This window comes from Lepisma saccharinum, chromosome 10, assembly GCF_977018435.1.
Source record: "Lepisma saccharinum chromosome 10, izLepSacc3.1, whole genome shotgun sequence".
In the NCBI taxonomy this organism is placed as follows: Eukaryota; Metazoa; Arthropoda; class Insecta; order Zygentoma; family Lepismatidae; genus Lepisma; species Lepisma saccharinum.
The window spans coordinates 56,389,846-56,410,883 of NC_139238.1; the positions used below are offsets into that span (position 1 = coordinate 56,389,846).

The following is a 21,038-nucleotide window of genomic DNA, read 5'->3' on the forward strand; positions in this document are numbered from 1 at the left end:
ACCCCTATATATGTATGTATATGTGTGGTGTGTGTGTGCGTGTGTCTAATGTGTGTGGGGGAGGTTGAATTTTGAACCCCCCAATTAAAAAACGTTCCTGCGCCACTGTATAAGACGTTAGTTGTTTAAGAGCGAAATCAGGATGCACAGACGCAACCACATCAGATGACCTCTGTCTTTATTTTGACCGCTTGCCAAGTGATAAGCCGCCCGACTTGCAAATTTGCATTAGGATACAAGAGAACACTGTGCGTCTGAAATACATCTCCCCTTCTCCACCTTATACTCCCTCTTTATACTCTCTGGTGGAAACTGTCAGTCAGAAGAAGTGAATTTCCCGTTGTTCTTAGGGACTTCCAAGCCTTCAAATAATTTTTCGATACTCACATTGTTACCGATAGATTCACACCAGGATTTTCAAGGCTGCACCAATAATTACAGTGCTACAAGCCAAGGTATGTAAATATGTAACCACTACTGATGTTCATGTCAATTACTAGATGTAAACGTGTATACAATGAAACAACCATTAGATAATTATAGCTTTCTGATGCTGTATGATCATGCATTTTGATGTATTTTTACTGCAGTAGCTCATTGTATTGATTTCTGATTTAAAAACCAAATATATTATTTTTCTCTCAGTTTGAATGAATTAAGTTTCAGGTGAGATTTCTCTGTCTGTATATGCATGGCATGACATCTCTTCTACCCTTAATTTAACAAGGGGATGGCGCATGCACCAAGAGATTTTCATAGTTCAATTGCTTGAATTGGTGTATTAAATCCACTTTATGCACAGTAATCGGGACTGGACCTGCAGTTTCAAGTACGATCCGAACCACTATGTGCCTCCACCGGGTATCGAACCCAAGACCCCTTAATTACAAGGCGACGACACTACCACTCCTTCATAGTTCAATTTGGTCATGGAGGCTATCGGGTTTTGATATAGGCTACTGTTATATGTGTTTCGCCCCCGAAACACTGGCGTACGCAGAGGGGCTGGGGTTGAAAGGGCTATAGTGTACCCGAAATTCTCAGGAAAAAAGTGAAAGAGGCGGGAAAACCCGAAGTAGTTAGTTCAAACCCCTTAAAATGACCCTCGATAAACATTCTTGTCTTTAAATAACTTTCTAAACTAAGATTTAATATAGTAATTGGAGCTCGTACATCATGGAAAAAAACAACAACAATGGAGTGTCACCGAAATTGATTTTCTGCAATGTACAGGTTAGTGTCTAGGATACTGAACCCGTGCTCATTTTCAGCTTTAGATATTGATAAAATTTCGATTGAATTCACATAATCTTTGGGTTTGGTGGAAATGTGTTTTGGACTTGAAGGATTTCGATTTTGCATACACAATTATAGTATTTTCGGTACTTGTAAAACATCGTAAAGGATAGCAAATTCCATTATAGCCGGACCCTGTGGCCGAGTGGTTAGCAAATAACTAATTTTTCAAATGGTTTACCAGTCCTTCAAACTTGTACCTCTGACGTGTGGATCAGTGACTATCTCAAACAGGTTTGAAAGATGGAGCAACCCAACATATGTCAAAAACAACTTCATAGTTTTAATATTCAATAATTCAATAGAAAAGTTACAGAAAGATCACAAATTCTTCATTTCATGTATTATGATATTAATTGATATTAATTCTCACCAACAATGCATCTTAAACTTTAAGACAACGACAACGACAATGATATTTCTTGTGTATCAACAAGTCACACTTCAAATTTCTATTAATGTCTACAAATGACTACCGATGGATACAAATGTCTACAAATGTTCAACGTGGCTTCCAACAGTTATGCGACACATATCCCATCGAAAATGTAGTTCATGCCACAATTTTCCCAAGATCTCTTCGCCCACCAAATGAAGGGCGTTTCATATTCTCTCCTTTAGCTTTCGCACATTCTGTAGCATAGGCGTCACATAGACTTTGTCTTTCACAAAGCCCCAAATCTAGAGGTGTAAGGTATGAGTACTTTAAGGCACAACCTGATGTTTCTACATCTCCGAAAGTGGCCATATTACTAAAACTACACAAGTGCCACAATGACCGTGTTTACAAATGCCTTGAGCATGAAAATAAAAATTTAAGATTTTCTCATATTATACAGAGATTTCTTAATTAATAAACCTGTACGTTGTTTACGTAGGCGTGCACACGGGAGGATGGGGGGGGGGGGCAATTGCCCTCTTTCATCATTAATTCCCCCTCAAAAGACACCACTTGAATTTGAAATTTTCACATTAATGTAAATTACTATGACTGAAATAAAATCATATGTGTGAAATGTATTCTTCTAGATGTATATATAGACTTTGCCCGCCCCCAACCTTGGACGGAAATTAATTCTAGGGGGCAAACATTGAGGTAAAAGAGAGAAACACTATTAAAATCTAAGAGTAGCATACTGAAAATGGAATTAGTTTTCGCGTCTTTCTTGCATTATTTCTTCCAAACTGTCAAAAGCACCTACAGGGGTTCACCCCTCGATATAATATGTTATTAAAAAAAAAAAAGAAATTCGTAAAATTTTCTTGCTCGCTTCGCTCGCACTGTCTGATTTTTTTTTACAGTCTTGTCAAGTTCAGAGCCGTAGCTAGAGGGCAGCGGAAGTTGGCCCTGGGCGCCGAACGATCTAAATTTCAAAAATTGTAAAAGAGGATGCCATGGCGCCCGGTGTATTTTTTTGAGCCATATTAAATCAATATTGTTTAGAGTTTGCAAAAATTTGTGTCTAAATGTTTTCTTGCTCGCTTTGCTCTTAACTTTCTTATCTCCTGTAATGCATTGTACATTACCAGAGAGATGAGATATATCTACTAAGTACTTAAAATTCTTGCTGCCAAACTGTGTTGTGTTAAGTGCATGAACACAGTTGTTTCGAGGAAAAGGAGAGCGGCACATTTCAAACACAATTTATTTATTCGTTATGGTGCCTGTGTGTTGCTACGTTATAGTATGTATGTGTGTGTGTATATATATATATATATATATGTACAGGTATGTATGTATATGCATATACACATCAATGCAATGAAACTAAAACAGTGAGATAAAATGAGGTTTTTATATCCCAACTGAACTTTCATCTAGGCTTTTGTCCACCCTAATCAGAGAGTCTGCTCAAACCTATGGTTGTTTACTCCGTTATGATACACGCTGCATTATGATAACTATAACAATAACGCCCTAAATTTTTGATTGGGCTCGATCAACACGAGCCCATATTACTTGGCGCCAATGTACACAGTTACCATAAATTGAGTAACGAAATGTGTGTATGTAGCTATGGGGCTGTAAACTTAATTGAACTGCACTTGAGCGGCTATAAGTATGATATATTTCATAATATAGTTTACATATCCAGTGGGTTGGAAATAATGATCCCTGGTTGAGATGTATGATTTACAACCAGAGGTTTGATGGTTCAAGACGGAGAGTGAAGTCACTCGTATCTCCCTTCAAATCGCAATATGCTTTAAAATTAATAGATACTTGTTTGTTTGTTACTTTTACATGACAAACTTCTAATTTTTCATCTCATCACAATAGAAGTGAGCCTTGAACGAGCTCGAGAACTTTATATATGGAGAATAAAGCTATTATTTGTATTAATATTATAGAAACGAAACATTGCACCACTTAATTATCAATTAATGCATGACTTAATTGTAACCATATTAAGATGATTATTAATAATAATATTTGACAGCAGTGGCTCGTGGTCTGACATTATGGGTATGCACTTGAGCCTCGCTTCCAGAAGAAATGTTTTATCACCCTTACAAATACTCGATCCCGTTTTTGCATACACAATGTTTCTAAATATTTTGGCAACCCAAGTTATGAGTACCTTTTACTGAAAAAGAGGCTATTGGAGATTTTTTTCCATAAAATATAAAAAAAAATATTTATTAAATATGTCGGTGAATTTTCCGTCGATCACTAGAAGAGCGATGTTATTGGGTATAGATAATTCAACATTCAATATCCTGACAAAATATTTAAAAAAAAACTTTCTCCCTCTTTCCGGTGATAATAGTGAACAACAAGAGGAAGAATTATTTCATACATCTAATAAGCAGGGCCGAGCGCCCTGGGGCGCCAAACGGGGACATCGTCCTTGATTAGAGCCAAATCCTAAGCGTGAGTTTATTTTTTAGTCCACTTTATGCACAGAAAAGGAAATAGAGACGACCTACAGTTTAAGGAAGAATCCGATCTACTATGTGCCTCCACCGGGTGCGTGGCTATTAATTTTAAAAAGAGTTGGATTTATTGTTGACAAGAATTGATTGAAGCTACTGCTGAATAACTTAATAAGTAGATTGCAAAATAATTTAGCAATTTAAGCTAAGATATTATTATTGTTTTGATGTCATTATGTAGGAATTAAATAAGCACATACCTACAATAAACATGTTCTTTAACAGCATTAAAGTATTTTTAAAATTAGGCTATTATTTTTCGTCATTAAAACTGTAAATATGTAACACGGCTATGATTTATATTGGAGGAAGGTGGAAAGTACGTAGATCAGGGTAGAAAGTAGGGGTGCCAAAATTTCACCTAGTCCTGATAAAAAAATTATCTTGTGCCATTCCTACAAACAAGGTAGCCGGTCCAACGACGACATGCAGAAAATCAGTTGTCATCTATCTAGCAATTGTTTATTTCTAATGACCGACTTACCAAACCAAGAAACTCAAGCGAAATCAAGAGATTAAATAAAACATATTAAAGAAAATGACAGTACTCACTCAGTCCACACTGCCCTGCTTCGTACTTCAGAATTTTTCTTTCCCTTCCGGCCTATCTGTCTTATTACTGCATTCGCTGCGCTCTTTGCTAACTTCCCTCAATATATCCAACAGCGTTAAATATTACGTCTCTGCTTTCGCTATGTACAGTTTTCCCTTTCATCGTGCTCACTTTGCAATGAAACAGGAACAAGCTTTTGATATTGCAACAATTTTGCCACACAATGGTAACAGCTGACTGATCCATGTTCCCCCTGCGCGGGTAGAAAATTCGAATACAGCGCCACAAGAACAGTTTATTTTGGCCAAGCTGCACTACTAATAAGCAAAGGCAATGCAAGACATTCTTGAGGGCACACGTTTCGCTTTCATTTGCTCCCCTCCTTCCCTCCCATCTATCTTGCAACTGCTCCCTGCCTTGATCGGAACAGTGTGGGCGAAGATACTATAGAAATTCACTTTTTTAAAAAAGAATCCCTCCATTTACGATGATGCATGTCTACTCAACTACACGATCTCGAATGGAACGGGACTGCAACACTGGAACATTTGGAATACAACACTAGCAGTGCGAGTTTAGCCCATAACACTGCAAGCTAGAAGAGCGAGTCCCTTCTCTTTTTTTGCGACAATCGAGCACACGGCGACTTCTGTTTAGAGCGAACGTATCTCAGCGGCAGGCGCTGGTAAAACGAAGCCGATGGGACGATTTGGTGTGGGAACGTTTGATGTTTCGAAGGAGATAGTGTCCAGTGAATAAGTATAATAAAAATTAATTGCAGTTCAGAATTATTTGAGTGTGCACGTGCGAATGTGCGAATAGGCAGAAGCCGCTACTGATATGTGACCGGAAACATTGTGTAACGTACTATTAGCATCCATAATACATGAAATGAAGGATTTGTGATGCTTCTGTGATTATTTGCGATGCCATGTATTTGATATTTTCTTAGATTTCTTGTGATTCACAAGTACTTCTCTATTGAATATTAAAACTATGATGAGTTTTTGACATATGTTGGGTTGCCCCATCGTTCGATCCTGTTCGAGATGGTCACAGATCGACTCGTGAGAGGTCCAAGTTTGAAGGATAGGTAAAACAATTGACAAATTCGTTATTTATAATGGAATTTAATATACTCTACGACTCTTTACAAGTACCGTAATATACTATAATAGTAGGGATAAAAAGGGAGTTCTGCAACAGAAAGTGATGCGTTTTTTGCAACCTTAACGGAAAAATATCGTAAGGCAAACGCGAAAGCGATGATGCGCTCGTGTACTTTTCTTAGTCTAACTTAACCTAAAGCAAGGAGTTGGCAACCTTGCTTTAGGTTTGCCTTATGTAGTTCCAGTGCATAAAGCCAACCTACTGGGCTCTTGCCATAGCCTTTTACGATGGGGGTTTCTAGAAAAAAAAATGGGTGTTGGCCCTTCCCTCCGTTTGGCTTATAGGACCACCAAACTTGGTATAAATCGACAAGGGGTGGTATCTAGCAATATATTTTACTATTTTTTTATTTATCTCTAACAGCTCTCGAGATATGGCCCACTGACGAAATTTCGGGGGTGAGCCATATTGATCATAGCGCGCTCAAACTTGGTATGGGTATTCTCTACTATTTAAAAATGTTTCCTTGAAGTCAAAATCGCGGTCTGTTTTGCTCTATCTCTTACCGTTTTCGAGATATTTGACATTTTAAGTTTTTTTATTGAAAATTTTCAGAAAAGGACAGTGGGCGCCATCTGTTAGTAAACAAAGGAACTATCACGAGCTGGGTGGCGCCGTCAGCACCATCTATGAGGAAACAAAAAACTAGGTGTTTTGGTGGGTATAAAAGGACAAATAGGATCTTACCTGGTATGTTGATTGTGTGTTAGGGAATATTGTAAGTGGTATAGTCTTATATTAGAGCGCTCGTTTGATAGTTAACTTATAACTGCACACAGGCTGCCGTAATTAACATAAAATATCCGGCCCCTGTTTCTTCTAGCTTGTGCAATGTCAGTTTGGGTAGGATCATAGGGCGAAATGTGATTCTCCTATGACAATATCTGGCTGACTAGCATATGCGATTACGAAGGATACATGGCTGCGCATGTGACTTCTAGGATCAAGCCTATGAAATTGGGGTCCTAGTAAGTTGAAGCAAATGGCGGGATATTTTGCAAAAATTTTCCTTGACATTTTTTATTTCGGACATTAAATAATAACAGAATTTATGTACTTGTATATATCAGTCATTACATATTAATCTGAGGCGTTGCAAGTTGTAAATATATAAGCAGTAATTAGCCTGAGCTAGAGGCGAATGCTTTTGATATTGTGTTTTCTGATTAGTTAAAAAATACGTAATGTGATGACTCATATCTTCTGATTGCGCAACAAATTATGACGTAATATGATGACTCATATCTAACGTGGTCTCTTCTGATTGGTGGGAAAATACGTCATACTTAACGTAGTCTCTTCTGATTGGAGGAAAAATACGTCATAAATAAACCGAGGTTATATAAGGGGGGGCAGAGCAGTCAGTCACAGTCTGCGAGAGCAGCTTGAAGAGTACGGACGTCCTGTCGCAGTGTTCCTCGTAGATTTGCCTTACATGGTGATATTTTCTGTTTGATTTTTAAAAATTGTATACACAGTGCGGTGTAGTTAAGTTTTTGCGAGACTGATTGAAGAGTAGTTATTTTTTCTTGTAGTGCTTTTTTTAGGGTATCTATTTGTGCAACACTCAGTACCTAATTGTACAATACTCTGTACCTAATTGTACTGCACTTTATACCTAATTGTACAACATTTTGTACCTAATTGTACAACAGTACGTGTGGATTCAACATCTAAAAAATCAAACATCATCATATCTACATATATAAATAAACACCCCCCTAAAAAATGTGTCCTACGAAGATTTGTATTACATGCAAAAAAAATATTTCCAGTGCTAATTATGCACGACATAGTCGTACCTGTGTGCCTAGCAAGCATTTAACAGCAACCGAATTGTGTCCTAAGTGTAACAAACACTTTACAATTGCACATGTCATAAAGCATATGCTAAATTGCAAAAGTACTGGAGACCCTGTGCTGCAACCATCGACCTCGGTCAAAAGGAAGGCTGAAGCAGATTTTTTTAACATATTACCATCTGCCAAACGCGTCAAGTCGGCAACAAAAGCAAGCCGGTTTGCTTTTGATCATATATTAGAGGATTTTGATTTTACCTCAGATAGCTTATGCGATGTACGTAGCTTCCTAGAGAGTTTGCGACCCAAGATAATTTCTATCTTAAGTGATTTACTGGCTTTAAACTCTACTAAATTTTATGCATCGCTGGGATGCTAATACGAAAAACCATCTGATGGGAAATACAGCTTTCACCATAATACCAAGGCAAAAATATTGCACTTGGCAGATGTTGCCAACCTCGAGAGTATCTACGACAAATTCTTGGAGGAGATGGTTGCCAAACAGGAAGAACATCAGGCTGAAGGCTCGGGTGGTTCGTTGTGTGGTACTCCCCATAAACTTAAATTGAGTCTTAACAAGTTTGTTCCACTGTCTGTGTCTAGTTATGTTCCACTGCCGGCAATAATTGCAGTCAAGAAGGCTGTTCTAAACATCCAGAATAGCGATTCAAAATGTTTTCTTTGGTCGGTGATGGCAGCGCTGCATCGTATCCACCGGAAAGATCAACCGCATCGTGTTACCCACTACACACCCTACGAATCAAAATTAGAAAATGCGATGGCTGGGATTACCTACCCAGTTCAGTTGTCGGACATAAACAAATTCGAGACCCGTGTACACAATTTACTAAACCTGCAACTAGCTATCAATGTTTATGGCCTTACTAAGAACACAAATATTGTATACCCTATTCGAGTGAGCAACATGGAAGGTGAAGCTGTACAAGAAATTAATTTGTTACTTATCAAGAACGAGACTTGCCATCATTACATGCTTATTCGCTCCCTCTCACGGTTAGTCTCAGATCAAAAAAGGAAGCATAATGGTTGTATAGAAGTCTGTCGCAGGTGCTTGTCCACGTTCGATAATCAAAAACCACAAGATTACCAACACATTCAAGGTCTCGATATTGTTGCCCAGAAGCTTGCGCGCCACATGCGCTATTGTAACGACAACAGGCCTGGGGTTGCAGTCTTACCCGAGCCTGGTACTGTGGAGCAATTTCGGGCGCATAGTGCTATGTGAGAGCACCCTGCTATTATTATTGCAGATTTAGAGGCCTTCCTTGAACCGCTGTCCACCTGTAAACCCAACCCAGAAGTTTCTTCTACCACGCCTTGTCAAATTCACAAGGTCTCCAGTTTTGCCTATGTTGTGGTGCGACGAAATCAAATAATTGTCCCTGAGCCATATGTATATCACGGTCCCGATGCAGCCAAACATTTTCTGGAGAGGATGATTGTAGAAGTGAACGAGATACGAGAAGTATTGTTAGATCCTATAGCAATGCGAGACTTAACTCCCGAAGAAAAGCGTAAACACGAAGAGGCTACACACTGTTCAGTTTGTAACGAAAAATTTATTGATAGTAGGAAAAAAAGTAAGTTCGACACCACGATCACTTCACCGGAAGCTATATTGATTCTTGGTGTAACGGGTGCAACCTGAAGGCTAAGGACCCGCGCTTCGTCCCCGTATTCTTCCATAACGGCTACGGGTACGATTTTCACCACCTTATCAGGCATCTCGGATACGACGATGCACGCATTAATATTGTTGCACAAAATGAGGAGCGCTACATTGCCATCTCTAAATGGGTGCAAGGCATAGAACTTCGGTTTCTCGATTCCCTGAGGTTTCTCCAGGCAGGCCTCGATGCTCTTGCTCGGATGCTCAACAACAATCAACTAATTATTACCTAGCCAAATTCCTGAAATTGGATGCTAGTCTCTTCAGGTGTAAGGGGGTCTAGCCCTACGAGTATGTTAGCGACCCTTCCAAGTTCGAGGAGGAGTCGTTGCCTCCCCAGGCTAAGTTTCACAGCCGGCTGCGAGGTTCGGGCATCAGCGATGAAGAATATCAGCATGCTCAGTCCGTGTGGCTCAAGCTGGGTTGTCGAAATTTTGGAGAATACCATGATGCCTACTTAAAACTGGATGTAACACTCCTCGCAGACGTCTTTCAAGCGTTTCGCGCAAATGCAATGCAAATCTACAAGCTGGACCCTGCATACTTCTACGGTCTCCCCGGGCTGGCATGGTCGGCCATGCTTCTTCTAACAAAAATCAAGCTCGAGCTTATTTCCAATGTGGACATGATGCTTTTTGAGGAAAAGCTTGTTCGGGGTGGCATGGTCCAGGTGTCACAACGGTACGCTCGCGCCAACAACCAACACATGTCGACCGGGTACGACCCTTCTCAACCATCCAGCTACGTTTCATGCGTATCGTGCGATGCACACTGTGATTATAATCCCTTACAAGTTCCGGTAGAATTTTGACCCACTTGTAGTTTCCCTGAAGCGTGAATTGCTTCCACATGCGTGTTTTGAGAGTTCGGTTGAAACGTTCCACTATGCTGACTTTGATGTGACTATAGGTTGAGTAATGTTGGATATTTTGTTTTTGAATGAATTGCCGAACAACAGAGTTGTAGAATTATTTTCCGTTGTCTGTTTGAAGAAATCGAGGTCGCCTGCTACTTTCATTGATAATAGATTTGAATGCTTCCACTACACAGATTCCTGTTTTTGTTTTGAGGGGTAAAGCCCACGCAAATTTTGAAAATGTGTCTATGACGGTGAGAAGATACTTGTATCCCTTGTTGATTTTATGTAATTTTTTAAGTTGCCACTGCTCATTTCCACAAGGTCAGCCTGCCACAAGTCGTCTATGCCTTTGGTCACTACCGCCAGTCGTTTGTAGTTTCGCTGTGCAGCTTTGTGCAGCTCGTTCACAATAGCCTACCTAGACATTGCGTGAAAATAAGAATATAGCTTGGATGGGATTTCTGGCCGCAGACAATGCCGGGTTTTCTATGTACAGCTTATCACCTATTTCTATGTCGATAATTTGAGTGGCATCTTCGGCATAGGCAGTCTCGCGACTTTCGGGGTGGGTGAAATCAACCAACTCCACTCCTCTTATTTTAGGCTCGTCCCCAATGTTCGTTACGGTCATGGTTAGGTAGTGGGTTGCGTGAGGCAAAGACCAGTATGAAACCTTGACAAACTGGAGTGTACCAGCGATGAAAAACTGGTGATAGGCTTTGGCAGGGGTCAGCATGTAAAGTTTGGCCTTCGGATTGAAGGGGGAGGTAAACTCTCTGTTCGGAATGCTGTACAGTTCTAAAACAATAGTGGACTTAAGATTGTCGATGCTGGCGTTCAGGGTGTTTACGTTGGTTCGAACCTCGCTCTCCACATCCTCCAATCTACCGTTCACCGATTCCAGGTGTTCCTCGATAGCACCAACAACAGTGTCGTAATCGGGCTTGATCTTCACGTCGACAACAAGTCTCTTGAATTTTCGTTTAACTCGCGTAGCTGGGTACTGAAATTAGCTATGGCAGATTCCTGGCCTGCTTCTATGCTACCAATTTGCTCTTTTACGTTGGCGATAATTTGCTGCAGGCTCTCCACAAGTGTCAACTTGGAGTTTTGAGCTGCAAGGTCGTGGACCTGGGTTCTAATTTCTGCAAACAAGGCATGTAGCTCGCCGACGTTCTGGATGGTAAGCAAGGTGGCAACAGCATCCCGAAGCGTTGCAATTTCGGTTTGGATGTTTTTAATGTCGTCCGATTTCAGTATTCGGTTCAGGGTCCTCTTCACGCTTTTCAGTTCCTGCGAAGTAGGCAGGGTGGACACCGTGTTCTGAAGCAATTCCAGAGCTTTCTTCACAGCATCCAACTCCGATGCATTCGCAGCCGCGCTTATACCTTCCTGCAGTTGTGTTATGTCGTCCTGGGTGGGATTGGATTTTTGAAGTGTTTTCAGCTTAGTCTGTATGTCGTCAATCAAGTGATGAAAATGCGACAACTCTGATTCGGTGTTTAGATTTTCCAGCTTGGTAATTTGTTGTTGAACACTGGCCAAAGTGTCCCTAATACCTGGCAGTTTGGATTCAAGTGCCTTGTGAACATTCGCTAGATCATTTTTAATGACGGCAAGTGCATCCTCGATGTGAGCTATGGTATCTTGCAGTTTCCCAAAGTCCTCGTAGGTCTCGAGCTGGAGCTTGATGTTGGCAACGCTGCGTGCAATAGCATTCAGTTCGCTGGACGAAGGTAGATTGTTGATGAAGTCTTTCAGCGTTTGTAGTTTAGTTTGAGCATCGGTGATGGCTGCGTGCAAAGCATCCGTTTGAAGCTCTGCCTTGATACTTTCCAACGTAGGGATTTTGAAAGATTGAAACTGTTCGCGCAATTTAGCAATGCTGCATTGACGCGATCGTAGTCATCTTGTGTTTTGATGCTGTGGATGATGGTTTGCAGCTCGGTTTGTATGGTGGAAGTTTGGTCCTGCAAGTGTTGCTTCAGCTGTTCCACGTCGGAGGTCTGCGTTTGCTGCAGCTTCAGAAGTTCGTTTGGAGCTTGCTTACGCTCAGCGCCAGGTTCTCGAGGTTGTCTATCGACGCCAAGTCAGTGTATTTTTGCAACAGCGATTTGAGTTCTGCATCGATCTTGAGTACAGGGTCCAGGCACTGAGACTGCAGGCTGGCTATCTCGGACTGGAGGCTGGAGTTGAGCGTGGACTGCAGAGCCTGCAGGTCGCTTCTCAGCTTCTTGACCCTGACGTCGAGCATGAGAAGCTCGTCGCCGTGGTCGTCGTGTTTCGTGTGACCGAAAATGTCGTTAGGCATTACTGCTACTATGGTTATTTATTTATTATAGGATAGGTTATTTGAAGCTCCACAAAAAGCGGGATGAGTTTGTTGTAATCGCCCAACAACTCCACGTGCAAGTAATCGTCGCAGATACATCGTACATGGTGACATTGTTCATCCTATCGTGCTTGAGGCGATAAATATTCTTGCCGAAAGAAACCTTGACTTCACCTACATTCTCTGGATTGACAGTTAGCTTAAGTTTACCGCTGATTGGAAACTTGTAGAAATTTAAATTATTGTTGAAGACGTAAAATGTTTTGCCAACGTCCTCGTCGTATTTCGTCCAAATGCTGTTCAGGTGAATAATCAACAAGCCACTTAGTTTGGATAGCATGGACGGCAACAGGTCGAAACTTGGCGTTGCAGCCTGACTCGGTGCTTCCATGACAGTCTGCTTTTTGAATCCAAACAAGTTCATAGGCATGGTTATTTTATTTTATACTCGACAGAAAGTTGAACCAAAAAACTGTTATTAATATATTTGTAAAAATCCATCTAATGTCTGAAATAAAAAAAATGTTAAGGAAAATTTTTGCAAAATATCCATTTGCTTCAACTTACTAGGACCCCAATTTCATAGGCTTGATCCTAGAAGTCATATGCGCAGCCATGTCCTTCGTAATCGCATATGCTAGTCAGCCAGATATTATCATAGGAGAATCACATTTCGCCCTATGATCCTACCCAAACTGACATTGCACAAGCTAGAAGAAACAGGGGCCGGATATTTTATGTTAATTACGGCAGCCTGTGTGCAGTTATAAGTTAATTATCAAAAGAGCGCTCTAATATAAGACAATACCACTTACAATATTCCCTAAAACACAATCAACATACCAGGTAAGATCCTATTTGTCCTTTTATACCTACCAAAACACCTAGTTTTCTTTGTTTCCTCATAGATGGTGCTGACGGCGCCACCCAGCTTGTGATAGTTCCTTTGTTTACTAACAGATGGCGCCCACTGTCCTCCTCCGAAAATTTTCAGGTACCCCTTGTCGATTTAGGTAATGTAGATTACGTATACCAAGTTTGGTGGTCCTAAGTCAAGGGAACTGCAAGGAGTCAACTTCTAAAAATTTCCATTTTCTCTACACTTCGTAACTTTCGAACGGATGGTCGCAGTGACGTGGTGTTTCTTGCGTTAACATCGTCTCGGTGTCCTCTGTCTTCCTCTACCAAAATTGGTATAGGTCGTCATAGAACCAAATTTGCCCCCCCACCTCTAGGTTTCCTCAATAAAAAAAACTTAATATCTCGAAAACAGTAAGAGATAGAGCAAAATGGACTGCGATTTTGACTTCAAGGAAGCATTTTATGATAGTAGAGAATACCCATACCAAGTTCGAGCGCGCTATGATCAATATGGCCCACCCTCGAAATTTCGTCAGTGGGCCATATCTCGAGAGCAGTTAGAGATAAATAAAAAATAGTAAAATATATTGCTAGATACCACCCCTTGTCGATTTATACCAAGTTTGGTGGTCCTATAAGCCAAACGGGGGGAAGGCCAACACCCAATTTTTTTTTCTAGAAACCCCCATCGTAAAAGGCTATGGCAAGACCCCAGTAGGTTGGCTTTATGCACTGGAACTACATAAGGCAAACCTAAAGCAAGGTTGCCAACTCCTTGCTTTAGGTTAAGTTAGACTAAGAAAAGTACACGAGCGCATCATCACTTTCGCGTTTGCCTTACGATATTAGTAGTTATGTTCCCGGATATAGTCCGATAAATCAATTGATTGGAAAAGATCGATGAAAGATCAATTGATGATAAAGGGCTGTGGACAAGCAAGCATTGTTTATTTTTGGATGGAGGCCAGAAATGGGCGGGGTTTGAGATATGGGTGAGAGATTTGATTGGTTGTTTGGATGAGGAGATGATGACGTCATAGGTGTTTTGAGTTTTGATTGGTTGAAGAGTTTTTTGACCCCGGAACGGGAAATTCCCGAGTTTGATTTCAACAGGAAATTACTGAGTCAGTTGAATGATGATTAAAATGTTGTCTGAGAAAGGTGAAAGGTTATAGATAAGAGGTTGAGGTTTAGAAAATGTTGTGTGAATCACGTAAAAATCACGTGATAGGAAATTGTTGATTCGGGTCGATTCTGAGAATTTCCCGCCAAAATCACGTGAAAGTCACGTGACCGGAAATTCCCGGCTCGGGTTAATGTTCGAGTGAACAAGCAGATATTGTTATTATTTGGCAGGGTTCCAAAAATGTGTGGAGTTTGAGATAGAGGTTAAAAGGGTATAGATAACGGATGGGGAATGTTTTACTGTTGTTTTTTATTTATTATGTTTGTTTTTCGGTACAGAGGTTGATTTAGGTTTTCGAATTTAATGACGCATTCAGTATAGAGGTCAACAACCTGTCTTTGAGAAGCCGGGAAAATGTTGCTGACTCATTTGATTCAAAGATCGTTGTATTAATTTAAGAGTACAAAAAGTATTTATTGGACATGTTTAAGGAAAATGACGTAATAGGAAGAAGGGTATATATATGTAGACGGTATAAAAAGAACGAGAGTGTGTCACAATGGCAGAGTATTACATAACGTTTCCGGAGAAAGCTCTGAATTTCTACGAGATAAGTTACGAAGAGTTTTGGGAAGTCATAGAATCCTGCGGCGATATCGATACCGATCGTGAGGCTGTACAGCGAGTGTTGAAACAGTTCCCGTTTATGTACGTAGCACTACGTGAAGCTCCATGGTGCGGATGTTACCTGTTCAATAGATCGGGAGAAGCAGTCCATCATTCCTGCGAGACGTTGAAGGAGATAGTGGAAAGAAAAAAGTTTACGGATGAGAGAACACGATTTCCCAGTCACAAATGTTCGTGTGAACTCATTCAGAGGAAGGATGAAGATGAGATTGCTGAAGCTTTAAAACAAAGAGTGAAAGAGTGGCTTGCCGTGTTAGTGAACAAAACTATTTTGTGGTGTACTACCTGCAACCGTTCTCTACTACGTAAATTAGAAGGACACCCCTGTTTTCCAGTGTTATCTTCGAATCGTCTTGGTTTTTCCAGAGCCCTGTTTGATAGTGATGTAGAAGATACTGTGCCGGTACCGTTATCACCAATACCTGGAACCCCATCACCTATTGTATCAGATTGTTTTTCTTTGGCTGATTTATGAAAGTGTTCAGTTACCCCTGCTACCGATTTTCGGGGCATTGTAATAACTACCTATCAGTCGATTCTCGATACAAAACTTACGAAAAGTGGCCTGTAGGATTACAACAGACACCTGAAGAGTTAGTGACTGCAGGATGTTACTATTCAGGCCACGGTGATAGAGTACTGTGTTCATATTGTTTTTATGGTTTTTGTGATTGGACACCGGAAGATTGTCCTGTTATAAGACATCTGGCAGCAGTGCCCCATTGTAGTTTTATACAAAGTGTTGCATTACTACATTATAAGGTCGAATGTAAATATTGTGCTAATAGAGAAAAGTCTGCAAAAAGAGTTATTGAAAAAAATGCAGATTCTGTAATGATTTGTAAAATCTGTTTTTTGAATGTTTGCGATATAGTGTTTCTCCCGTGCAGACATTTTGTCAGTTGTCGATCCTGTGCCTCACAACTCGATAAGTGTGCTATATGTCGTGGATCTATTAAAAATACATTGACAGTTTTTACCTGTTGAACAATGGATGTATGTTTTTTGGACGTTCAAGGTTTACGAGGAAAAGACGGTGAATTTGTGTGGAAAGAAGTCGGAATATTGAAGTTTCCTTTTGAATGTACATTTGATTATTTAGTAAAACCTCCATACGGTCTACATTTGTTAAGTGAAAAATATCGTCGTGTGAATTATTGGCTCCGTGCAAACAAACACGGACTCTCCTGGGAAAATGGTTGGGTACCGTATGAGAAGTTAGGAGATCTTTTATATTCTGTACTTGTAAATGAAAATGTGTATGTTAAAGGTACTGAAAAAACTAAATGGTTGGAAAAATGTATCGGAGAAAAACGTATGAGTACGTTAACCGTAGATAATATTGAAGAATTTGGGTGTCCAAAATTGGAGAGTGTGAAACTTTCGGTAGAGAAAAAGAAATGTAGAGAACATAGTGAATCAAAAAATGTGAACAAAACCTGTGCAGTTGAAAATGTTTGGAATATGTACCATTTCTACTGTAATAGAGAAAAATAAAAAAATGTTTAACCTTTTTTTCAAATGTTTTACTCACAATTTAATAATATACATATAAAGATATACATTTACAGTAAAAATACATAATGGATAATAAAATTATTTATAATATCAATGAATGTCCAAGATTGTGTTGAAGATATATTTCGATCATCAATTCGTTGTACCAGAGAACGTGAAAATGGCTTATCAGGTTTTCCGGTACTTCTTTTCTTTCTGAAAACATATTCTTTTCGATACAATGCACAAAAGTCTGTATATGTGGCTGTAATTTATGATAACGTTCGTTCGTTAATTTTCTTAAGGGTGTGAAAAGTTCACAAAAAAATAAATGTAGTTCCGGGGGTGTAAAAATAAAAGCATCCGGTGAGGAATGTTGATACATGGAAATGCAACGTTTTCCGAAAAAATTTACAGCACTGACAGTAACATTCCCTGTGACGAGATAATTAAATCGTCGACCTGTTTCGATGTAATTAAGTACATCAGATTTCAAAACACACAATTCTCTAATCTGTGAAGAATTAATTCGTACGGGTAATCTTCCTTGTTGCGAAAACTCCCATACCAGATTGAAAGGTGTTTGTTTTTCGAATCCTACTGCTACATATTTGGTTTTTTCTGTGTTCAGAAAGTATATATTTGCAAGATAAAGATCCAAACAGACATCTATGTTGTGCAGTTCCGAACATTCGGTTTTATTTTGGGAAGAACTGTTTTCTTGACGTATTTTCATGAAATCACAATCCTTTGTCACATCCGGTTCACTCTCGATCGGTTCAGTTTTTATAACAGGAATCTCAATTTTGGTAGGGGGCAGACGTCTACGTTTTCTACATCTAGAAACACCATCCTTATGAGTAATACGGTCTAGAAGCTGATCATGTTTTTCCATTGTAGAATTTTTGACCGGTTCCATGATGTTTTCACTAAAGGTGTCAAGATGATACTGAGAGTGAGCAGAATCATCATACATATTTTATATAGAAATCACCTTATACACTCCCGAACTGGTTTGATGGAACGACACACTTGTGCTCCTTTAGGACACTTTGAATGCGGTAAACATTTGAAGATCTGACGAAAACGGTGTAAAATATATTCATCTTTACTGACACCCGGTGGGAATATCCGGATGAAATCCCTGGTTGTGACGTGATGTGCTTTATAATAAGCATATACACAACAGTAATGTCCGCAAGTTGTAGCAAATATTCCTTGTAAGGGGGTATTATTGTGAGTCCAAATAGAGGAATGACGGTTCAAGAATGTTATGAATTCTGGGTAATAGGGGTGGAAACCGTATGAATCAAAATATTCTGCCTTATTGTTTTTGTCGAAATAGAAAGCAACCCAGTGTGTTCCTTCGGAATCGGAAGTATCCGTGTTTGCGATTATCAAAGCAGGGGTGGAGAACGTTCGAGGCAGAAGATCTCTCGGGTAAACACCACAAAAAATTGTTTTGGTGGAACAATTGTGAGATAAAATATGTCTGATCTGTGATGTGTTCATGTCGGATACGTTTATAATAAAGTACACAAACACGATAGTCTTTTTCTATTACGATACAGGTAGGTTTCTGTGGCAGAAAACAGGAATACACCAAATTTATAGAGTAAAATTGTTAGGTTTATTAGTGAAGGATAGCACCTCTGTCTTTTGTCACATCCAAGGCCACTTCGAATTCAGCATAGAGAAGACAGGTAACATTTTCCGACAGTTGTGGAGAAAACTGCATTTCTACTCCTAAGGTACCTTGTTCCTGTAGACTGATGTGTGTATCGTTTCCTGAAAAATCTGGTGTAATGTCGTAAATTAGAAAAAATGATCCGTTTTCAAACATCTTCCTTGTTATCTGATGTCCATAATTATTGTGATGGATACCTGTGCCGGAAAAGAGAGTTTGGTAGGCACGTGTTACTAAACCGCTATTTCCTCCTGTACTGATTCGTAAAGGTTCAGAAGGTGTGAGCTCTCCATTTTTTACAAGATGGAAAGAAGATAGGTTAAAACTTCTAAAGTCGAACGGATTTTTTTTACTGTCTCCGAGAAAGCTGGCGGTGGATACCATAGTAAAAAGAATAACATTCGGAAAAGGACCTTGAAAAGCATTGTCGATAGAAATCTGCTGCGTTCCTGCAACGTAAGAGTATGCCTTGATAATACTTCTTGTGAACGGATAATGTGCAGGAGCGTAAGAAAGTGCTCTGTCTATAGCCAAACTGGTGCTAGGAGTAGGAATGACGTGATTTATTTCGAGAGCAGCTTTTAAAATTTTTATTTGTACGCTAGGTGAATCTTGATCTCCCCAGATATAAAAAGCATCACGTGACTTGATAAGTTCGATACGTACTTCCACACCATTGAGTAGATATTTAGGCTGATTGAAAAAATCTATGTGGAGTTTTCCCATAAGTTCCATTTCGGCTGTTACTTCCATAGGATTTCCTGATGACGGAACGTACTGGAAAAAATTTTTTCGGGTGGTGAAACCTTCGTTATTGGTTGTGATTTTATCTTGGTTTCCAGGCGTGTCCAGGTACCATAAAGCATTAGTAAGATGTGTATTTGCAGCATCAGTACCGTAATTGAGAAGTACCTCAAAAATCGATTTGTATGCATAATTGTTGTCAGCATTTGTTACAGATATACCGTTGATAGCAACGTTACATTGTGAAAATATAGTATTGAGGAGATAATTTACTACCCCACAATTTTTTGTGGTTGCATTATCGGTCGGCAAAGCACTCATACGACTCCCATCTTGTTTGACCATCTCCACCTGTAAACGAAGATAAACAGATGCAAGATCCAGAAAATATGTTGCTGTTGCAGGTATGAGAAATGGTATCACGTTCTGGTTATCGATGGATGCAATAGGTTTGTAGGTAACAGTGTAGGTTTTTTCGACATTTTGTTGAATAGGTTTTTTCCGAAAAAGATCGAACTGTGAAATCATACACGTGTTGTCCTGCATCATTGTGTAAAAATATTTTTGACTTTGATAGTCTGTTTGATTTTTCTGATCCTCGAGGTTCTAACACGGGTACCTGAATGTTTTAACATCGAATGAGTATTTTTTCTTGTAATTCTTCTTCTTATACCCGAACCTGTCAGAGAATCGATTTTTTATCGGACGGTAGAGTTCTCATACGACTTCCATCTTGTTTAATCATCTTCAGCTGTAAGCGAAGATAGACAGGTTCGAGAAACGAAGTTACATTCTGGTTATCGAAGAAAGCAATAGGTTTGTACGGAATAGTATGTTTTTTCTGAAAAAGGTCGAACTGTGAAATTACCCAGGTGCTGTTCTGTATCATGATGTAAAAATATCTCTGACTTTGATATTTTGTCTGATTTTTCTTTTACGTGTTTTCCTAGATTTCGATGATGTTTTTCGACGTTTTACGGATGTACGTTTTTTCTTGATTCTCGAGGTTCTAGCACGGGTACCTGAACGTTTTAACACCGAATGCGTATTTTTTCTTGCAATTCTTCTTCTTATACCCGAACCTGTCAGAGAATCGATTTTTTGTTGTGCTCTAGTTTTAAGATTCTGACCAGCTTCACGTATTCGCTGACGAACAATAGTTTTCGGGGTTTGCTGACTTGTTGCAATATCTGTAACAATATTAGCACCAGTTTTTAAAGCTTCTTTTCCGATAGCTTTTGCACCACTCCAGAGAAGAGGTTTCACCATTCTGAAAAGTCCAGCAAAAAGAGAACCTAATCCTCTTCCTTTCTGAATTCTGTTAGAACGAAAAATGGGTCCGATTCCTCCATGTATTTGGGTTGTGTAATATTCTGCTTGCGAATTCATGATGACTCATTCGTTTACCAATATAGACTGAGAAAATAGTGTTATGTCGGTTTTTAAAAGGATTTTGTTTTTTTACGAAAATGTAAAACAGCGATAGTAGGAACGGAACCGTTTCTTAAAGGTAAAAAGTTTCCTTTTTGATCGTTCAAAGTAATTTCTATTGTTTCAAAAGAACTTTTATCCAGAGAAACATAGTGAATCGGATTGAATGTGTGATGAGCTACAGGTATCGTACATGTGGTATCTACTTCTGAACATTGTTTTCGAGTAAGACGTAAAAGACGTATCATTTCTTCACCGACCAACTGTTGTTTTACAATATCTGAATATACAAATATGTAAGGATTTTTATCGACAACGTTATTAGATATTACGTGCGAAGAGTAGATAGATTTTAATATATCATAT

At 39.5% G+C, this 21,038-nt stretch overlaps 1 protein-coding gene across 1 annotated transcript in view; it reads left to right on the top strand.

The window, feature by feature from the left end:
• The first annotated feature begins 244 nt into the window (after positions 1-244).
• The window catches only part of LOC145994361 (uncharacterized), a 389,770-nt gene continuing 368,976 nt past the window's right edge, over positions 245-21,038 (top strand). The window contains exon 1 of the mRNA XM_083130476.1: positions 245-455. The gene's annotated coding sequence lies outside the window, so the exon portion shown is untranslated. The remainder of the gene's footprint in view (positions 456-21,038) is intronic.